The sequence below is a fragment of the Pristis pectinata genome, chromosome 18, assembly GCF_009764475.1.
Source record: "Pristis pectinata isolate sPriPec2 chromosome 18, sPriPec2.1.pri, whole genome shotgun sequence".
NCBI classification, from domain to species: Eukaryota; Metazoa; Chordata; class Chondrichthyes; order Rhinopristiformes; family Pristidae; genus Pristis; species Pristis pectinata.
This window is the reverse complement of record NC_067422.1, coordinates 43,778,546-43,786,014: the sequence shown is the minus strand read 5'-3', so window position 1 is coordinate 43,786,014 and position 7,469 is coordinate 43,778,546.

The window sequence follows — 7,469 nt, the reverse complement described above, 5'->3', positions numbered from 1 at the left end:
AGCTCTGTGCATGTGAAGAATGAAACATCAGAAATAGAATTAAATACAAGCCTTTCCCGAACTCCTCTCTTTTCAATGTCACCTCAGTCCAGAACGGCCGGCGTGTGATCACAGGAAATCCTTGACTGAATTTTGCAAGCATCAATAAATTCATCACTTTCTGCTAATCTCAGTAAGATACATGGTCGTTCTGCTTTCTTCAAAGGAAAATAAAAACAGAACTCCCGTTCATGAAGCTGGCGAATGTTTATTACACTCTCAATCGCAAGGATATTCTTGCATCAATAGGAAGATCGGGCCAGTGCGAACAATATTGATCAAAGCCCTGTATGTTGCATCTGCACCATCCTTGTGCAATCTCCGAGCCTGTAAATCCCTACTTCAACGATCTCTCTCTTCCCCTCACAACCCTCATTGCTACCAGATTGTGTCACCAACAAATTTGGATACAGTGCACTTGTCAAACACTTGGTGTGGGTTTTGAGCAGCTGCGACCCGTGCGTGGATGCCTGCAACCGCCGGGATCATAGTCTCCAAACTGGAAGAATAGTGGAAACACATTTCTTCCGTTTTCTGTCCGGTTACTTCAGAACTGTACTTTATTCCCAATAACACGCATTCGAATTGTGTTGCCGAAGATCTCGCCTATTCCCTGACCAACGTTACCCCGAAAATGTAAACACGCCACCTCCAGTGATCTCCCATAACCAATGGCCCCATTTAAACCACAGAAAGCTCCCAGTCACTGATATACTTGTGAGGTAGTATTTCTACTCCATGACCCCGATTGGTTTTTCCGAATGTATGATTGTTCTACAAGTGCCCTGATCATATATCATTACATCAAATCCCTACATTTCTCTCATTCAAACCAGGCAGTTCATTCCTGTTTTCCTCTCCCTGGCATTTAGTCAGCGAGTTTTTTATATTGAATCTCCTTCGGGATAGAACGTTACAAACACCCTTTCTTTAATATTTCTGCCTTTTCCCAGAGCTAAAATCAAATCGCCCACATCTAAGTCTCTGCGAGCCTGAAATACACGCGTTCACGTGTATGGTGAACTGCTTTATTGTTTTCACATGCACCTAGATGCAGTGACAAAGATTGATTTGCATGCTATCCATACAGATCATTTCATCACATATATGAATGGAGTTAGTCCAAGGGAAAACATCAACAGAATGCTGAAAAATGTGTTGTCCAGTGAAATAAAGTGCAGTGCGAGCAGACAATAAGATGCAATCCCGGAGTCTGTTGGTGGCGCTCGATGGACTAAGTCACAACATATACTACTTGCAACCCATTAATAAGTCTTTTACAATACTGGCACACGTTTAATCTTGCTCTTTAACTGTTAACATGACCACCAGATCTAAAGCCTCAGCTAATGGTAAAGGTATTGGAGACCAATCAACCCAGAAAGCTATTTATAATCTGGATAGAAAGTTTGATCGGAGCTTTGCCGAATTGAAGTCCATTTTCAAGGTCTTTGAAGACAGACAAAATATTCTTATCCAGGATAATGCCATACAAATGCAACCAATTGCTGAACTCGACCATGTTGGTAAAGAGAGAGATGCCAAACTCCATTCATTTGAAAAACCTTAACTACGACCAAGCAAAACCTGGAAAAGAAACAACAGAGGATCATCGACCTGGAAGGACGCAGCAGGAGGAAAATTCTAAGAATCATCAATATCCAGAGAACACCGAGACTGGTAGCCCTACGGAATTATTTTCTAAACTTTTGGTCGATGTTTTTGGTTCCGAAATGTTCCTTGTTCAGCCCATTCTGGATAAGGCTCACAGAGCATTAAGATCTAAACCTCCTGCGGATCAAAAACCTCTGATAGTCATACTACGATTCCATTATGTCAAAGTCAAGGAACTCTTGATTCGTTCCGTTCGTGGACGTGCAATGATTCAATTTAAACAACGGAAGTATCGAATAGTTGAAGATTACACCCCAGAAGTTATGAAAGAAAGGCTGACCGACAAATCAATTATGGCTCCTCTCTATCAAAGCAATTATCATCCTGCATTATTATTCCCAACAAGGTTGAGAATTTCATTACCGAATCAGTCTCGCAAATGGTTTAAATCCGTCCAGGAGGCCGAGGAATGTCTTTTGAACTGCTTTTAAGTTTAGAAGATAAGAAATGCGGAAGAGACACAATGTTTTTCCTTTGATTTACTACCTACTTGCTTTATTATCCAATTAATTTTTAGATTTAAACCTTTCTTTTTCCTTCTTTTAATATTTTAATGTTTTGTTTAATAATAATTAATAATTTAACAAAATGACTGATCATTTGCTTTCTTTTCGAAATAATTATTAAACCGTATTTTTTAAATGTCGACTGTTAACGCCCTTTGGATCTGTTTCAATATCACAACTATGTTGTTAGTTCGCTATCTTTCTTTGGATTATGTTGTTCACTTTTGGACAAAACATGGGTGGTTTATATATTTTTTTTCAATTTGGACCATTGCTACCAATAGAACTGGCGTTAGTTGAATTCGTTTTCGGGCTGTTGGGGGAGAGGATGGGGCTGCTTTTAGTTTTTTTTTTCCGGGCTAAACTACAAGTCCTTCTAAATTGTCGTCATGTCCGTTTCCCCGTTGAACATTTTTTTGACTTCTTCCTGCTAGTAAGAGTCGCATGTACCAAGATTAACCCTTTACGTACCATTTGTTTATTAATCTGTTAAAATGGATAAGACTATTAATTTTATTTCATGGAATGTTAACGGCTTAAACAATCCGGTTAAGCGTAAGATGATTTTAACGTTTTTATAGACTAAATGCTCGGATTATTTTCATTCAGGAGACTCACATCAGGAAGAAAGATAATCAACGCTTTTTTTAGATTTTGGAAGGGTCAACAGTTCCATTCAAATTCACAAGCAAAGGTGAAAGGAGTTTCTATTTTTATTGACTCCTCAATTTCGTTTGTCCATCATGAGATAATATCAGACCCAAATGGTAGATTTTTATTAGTTGCTGGTCTACTTCATAATAATAAAAAGTTGTTCTGGTTAATGTTTATGCACCTAATATATATCACCCTGAATTTTTTTAACATCTGTTTGCATGTTTTCCTAATTTAAATGAATACACTGTGATTATGGGTGGAGATTTTAACTGCTGTATGAACCCTTCGATGGATAGACCTGTGTCCAATCCTACACTTTCAAACAAATCCGCAGTCTTTATTAATTCCTTCTTAGTTGAATCCGAAAGTTTAGATGTTTGAAGATTTCTGCACCCACATGAGAAAGAATTTTCATTCTTTTCTCATGTCTACCACAGTTACTAGAGGATTGATGATATTTTTATTGATGCTAGATTAGCTCCACTTACTATGCACTGTAAGTGCGATGCAATTGCTATTTCGGATCATGCGCCATTGAGTTTATCAATTACATTACCAGATGCATCCTCTGATGTCAGAGAATGGCGATTTAACCCTTCTCTATTAAAAGACAGATTTCGTCCAATTTATTAAAGAACAGATTTCATTTTTCTTTTTAACTAATTTTACTGAAGAAATCTCCAGTGGGGTAATATGGGATACTTTTAAAGCATGTATCCGTGTCAAATTATTTCATATTCCGCTGGATTGAAAAAAAAACGAACAAACAACGAAATACGTATATTGGCTGACAGAATTAAAGAAATCGATAAAAAAAATTCTGATACTCCGAATCTGGAGCTTTTTACAAAGAGAACAGAACTCCAACTACAACATCGTTTATTATTAACATCTTGAATTGAAAATCTACTGCTTAAAAATAAAAGTCAATTTTATATCCATGGTGACAAATCTGGTAAATTATTGGCCAACCAATTGAAAACTACTTTATTTAATCGTTAGATTAATAAAATTCGTAAACCAGATGGTACCTACACAATAGATCAAGTTCAAATTAACAAATCCTTTCAAGAATTTTATTCTTCTTTATAACAATCAGAATCTCCTGAGGATACTACATTAATGTATAAATATATAAGATCTAAGGATTCCCCAACTATATTTAAATGAACGTTCTACATTAGATGCTCTCATTTCGGAGGAAGAAATAAAGAAAGTAATATTTTCAATGAACTCGGGTAAAGCACCCGGCCCTGACAGATATACAGCTAAATTTTTAAAATCCTTTTCTGATATTCTTGTTCCCTGGTTAGCCAAAATTTTTAAAGATGCTCAATCCGTGGGTAAACTGCCACAATCTTTCTATGAAGCAACTATTTCTTTAATTCTTGGAAAGGATAAAGAACCCACTGACTGTGAATCTTATAGACCTATTTCTTTATTAAATGTAGATTCAAGAATATTTTCCAAAATATTGGGCTTCAGATTGGAAAAGGTTCTTACACAAATTATCTCTGAAGACCAGACAGTATTTATTCAGAATCTTTATTTACATTTTAATATTAAGAGATTAATGAATATTACATATACCCCTTCATCCCAATTTGCAGAATGTGTTGTTTCATTCGATGTTGAAAAGGCATTTGACAGAGTCGAATGGGAATATCTGTTCATTACACTTGAACAAGTTAATTTTAACCTTAAATATTTATCTGCGATTAAAATGATTTATTATACACCTATGGCTTCAATATTTGCTAATAATCAAATATCTCCTTCGCTCAGCCTTTTTCGCGGTGCAAGACAATGTTGCCTGTTAAGCCCTTCATTATTTGATATTGCTTTAGAACCCTTGGCTATTGCATTCCGGGACTCTTCAAAGAAATGTGGCATTACTCACGTACAGAAGCTTCATAAGATATCTCCAGATGCATTTGACCTGTTACTTTATATTTCTAATCCGGACGAATCTGTCCCCGCAGTACTATCACTCTTAGATCGGTTCAGTGTTTTATCTGGCTATAGATTAAATCTTAATAAGACCGAACTTTTTCCATTAAATATGCAAACACGAATTTATAGGCAATTACCTTTTAGATTGGTAACTGACTATTTTATGTATTTAGCTGTTAAAATTACTAAGAAACATAAGGACGTATTTCAACCTAATATATTGCCTTTAATTAACCATGTTAACCAATTATTTACTAAGTGGTCCCCACTGTCATTGGTAGGCCGAACTAATGCTGTTAAGATGAATATTTTACCAAAATGTTTATATTATTTCAAACAATTCCAACATTTGTTGCGAAATCTTTTCTTGACACTATTGGTTCTAAAATTCTTTCATATATTTGACAGAATAAAAACCCAAGGTTTAGTCAGAAATATTTACAAATCTAAAAAAGGATAGTGGTATGGCCCTGCCTGACTTTAAACTATATTACTGTGCAATTTATATCAGATTTTTCTTTTTTGGATACAAGATTCAGATGTAATTCAATGCCCCAAATGAATACACCTTGAGCACCAATCAGTACTTGAATTTTCATTAGTTTCTCTTTAAGGAGCTTCACTTCCTTTTGCACTTACCAAATTAAGCAAACATATGATTAACCCAATAGTTAAACATACAATACGAATATGGTTTCAATTTCGTAATTTTTTGGGGGGTTGAATAAATTTAACTTGTCAAGTCCCACTCAATGTATTCTTTTCTTTCATCCATCCACAGTTGACACAGCTTTTTCCATATGATAAAGGAAAGGAATAGTATGTTTTCGTGATTTGTTCATTGATAACTGTTCTTTTCATCTTTTGAACAATTGTCTGATAAATACAATTTGCCTAGGTCACACTTTTTTCGATATTTGGAGATTAGAATTTTTTTAAAAGCAACAATACCCTCTTTTCCGATACCTTACAAACCTGAAACTACGGAAAACAATTTAGGTAATAATCCTTATCAGAACGGCTTGATAGCAATAATCTATGATTGAATTATGAAAATACTTCCAGAATCACTGGACAAAATTAAGAGTGAATGGGAAAGCGAACTCAAGACATCTATACTTACGAAGACTTGGAAGAAAATTATTCATTTAATTAATACATCTTCAATGTCTGCCAGACACTCGTTGATGCAGTTTAAGGTTGTTCACAGGACCCATATGTCAAAAGATAAACTAGCTCCTTTTTATCACCATATAAATCCTATATATGACAGATGTAAATCTAATGTGGCTTCTCTGACACATATGTTTTGGTCCTGTCCTCTTTTGGAAAAATATTGGAAAGGCATTTTTAAAATTATTTCAAATGTATTGAAGATGATTTACAACCTCACCCTATCACTGCAATTTTTGGTTTACCAAGGGTAGAGTCTGGCCATTTATCTGCTTCCGCTAACCGTATGATTGCTTTTGTTACATTAATGGCCAAACGATCCATTTTGCTCAAATGGAAGGATCCAATACCCCCTACTACTTTTCAACGGTTCTCTCAAAATATATCATGCTTAAACTTGGAAAAAAATAGGAGTGGTTCCTTTGCTTAAACTTGAAGATATTTGGAGTCCATTTATTCAATATTTTCACATGATGTAGATCCATTTTCAATAACTTTCCAACTTTGAGGAACGGAGTTGAGACATAAGATTGCTCTGTTTCTGCTCAGAAATTTTACTCCAGTCTTTTTTTTCTTCTTTTTTTTTTTGTTTGTTTGTTTTTGAAATTTTTCTGTTTAGTTTAGTTTGGTTTGATATATTGTATATCATTTTTCTTAGTGATTTGCTTTTTTTTCTATTTCTTTTTCATTTATATAATAAATCTTTTTTTCTTTCCTTTCTTCTATATTGTATTCATTTACTGTGGATCTGAAGATTTTTTAATACTTTATTGTTCTTGATGATTACCTATGCCATGATTGTTCTCCTGATCTCTTTGTATTACATGTCCAAACATTGATGTTATATATTATCTATTAAATTGAAAACTAATGAAAGGTTTGAAAAAGAAAGAAGATGCAAGCTCACAAAGAGGTCGATTGTGAGGTCAATGACTCAACTTAGTGCACTGGAGAAACGTTCAATAGTTTTATAACAACGGGATAGAAGCCGTCTTTGAATCTGGTGATCCGTGCTTTAAGGCTTTTGGATCTTCTACCCGATGGTAGGAAGGCGAAGTGACAATTACCAGGATAGGAGGATCTGTGATGATGTTCGATGCTTTCCGGAGGTTGCGAGAAATCCAGACGATCCACCGAGAGGAGACTGGTTTCCCTGATGTGCCAACAACTCTGTGCAGTTTCCTGCGGTCACGGGCAGAGAATCAGAATCGGGTTTATTGTCACTGACAGTTGACGTGAAGTTTGTTGTTTTGCGGCAGCAGTGCAGTCCAAACTCATAAAATTACTATAATTTATATATATATACTATAATTTATATATATTCATTTATTCATCATTCATTCAGTCATTTATTTATTTATTTATTCATCCATCCATTCATTCATTCATTTATTCAACCATTTATTTATTTATTTATTTATTTATTTATTTATTCATATACATAGACATATGAAGTGCAAAAAAAGC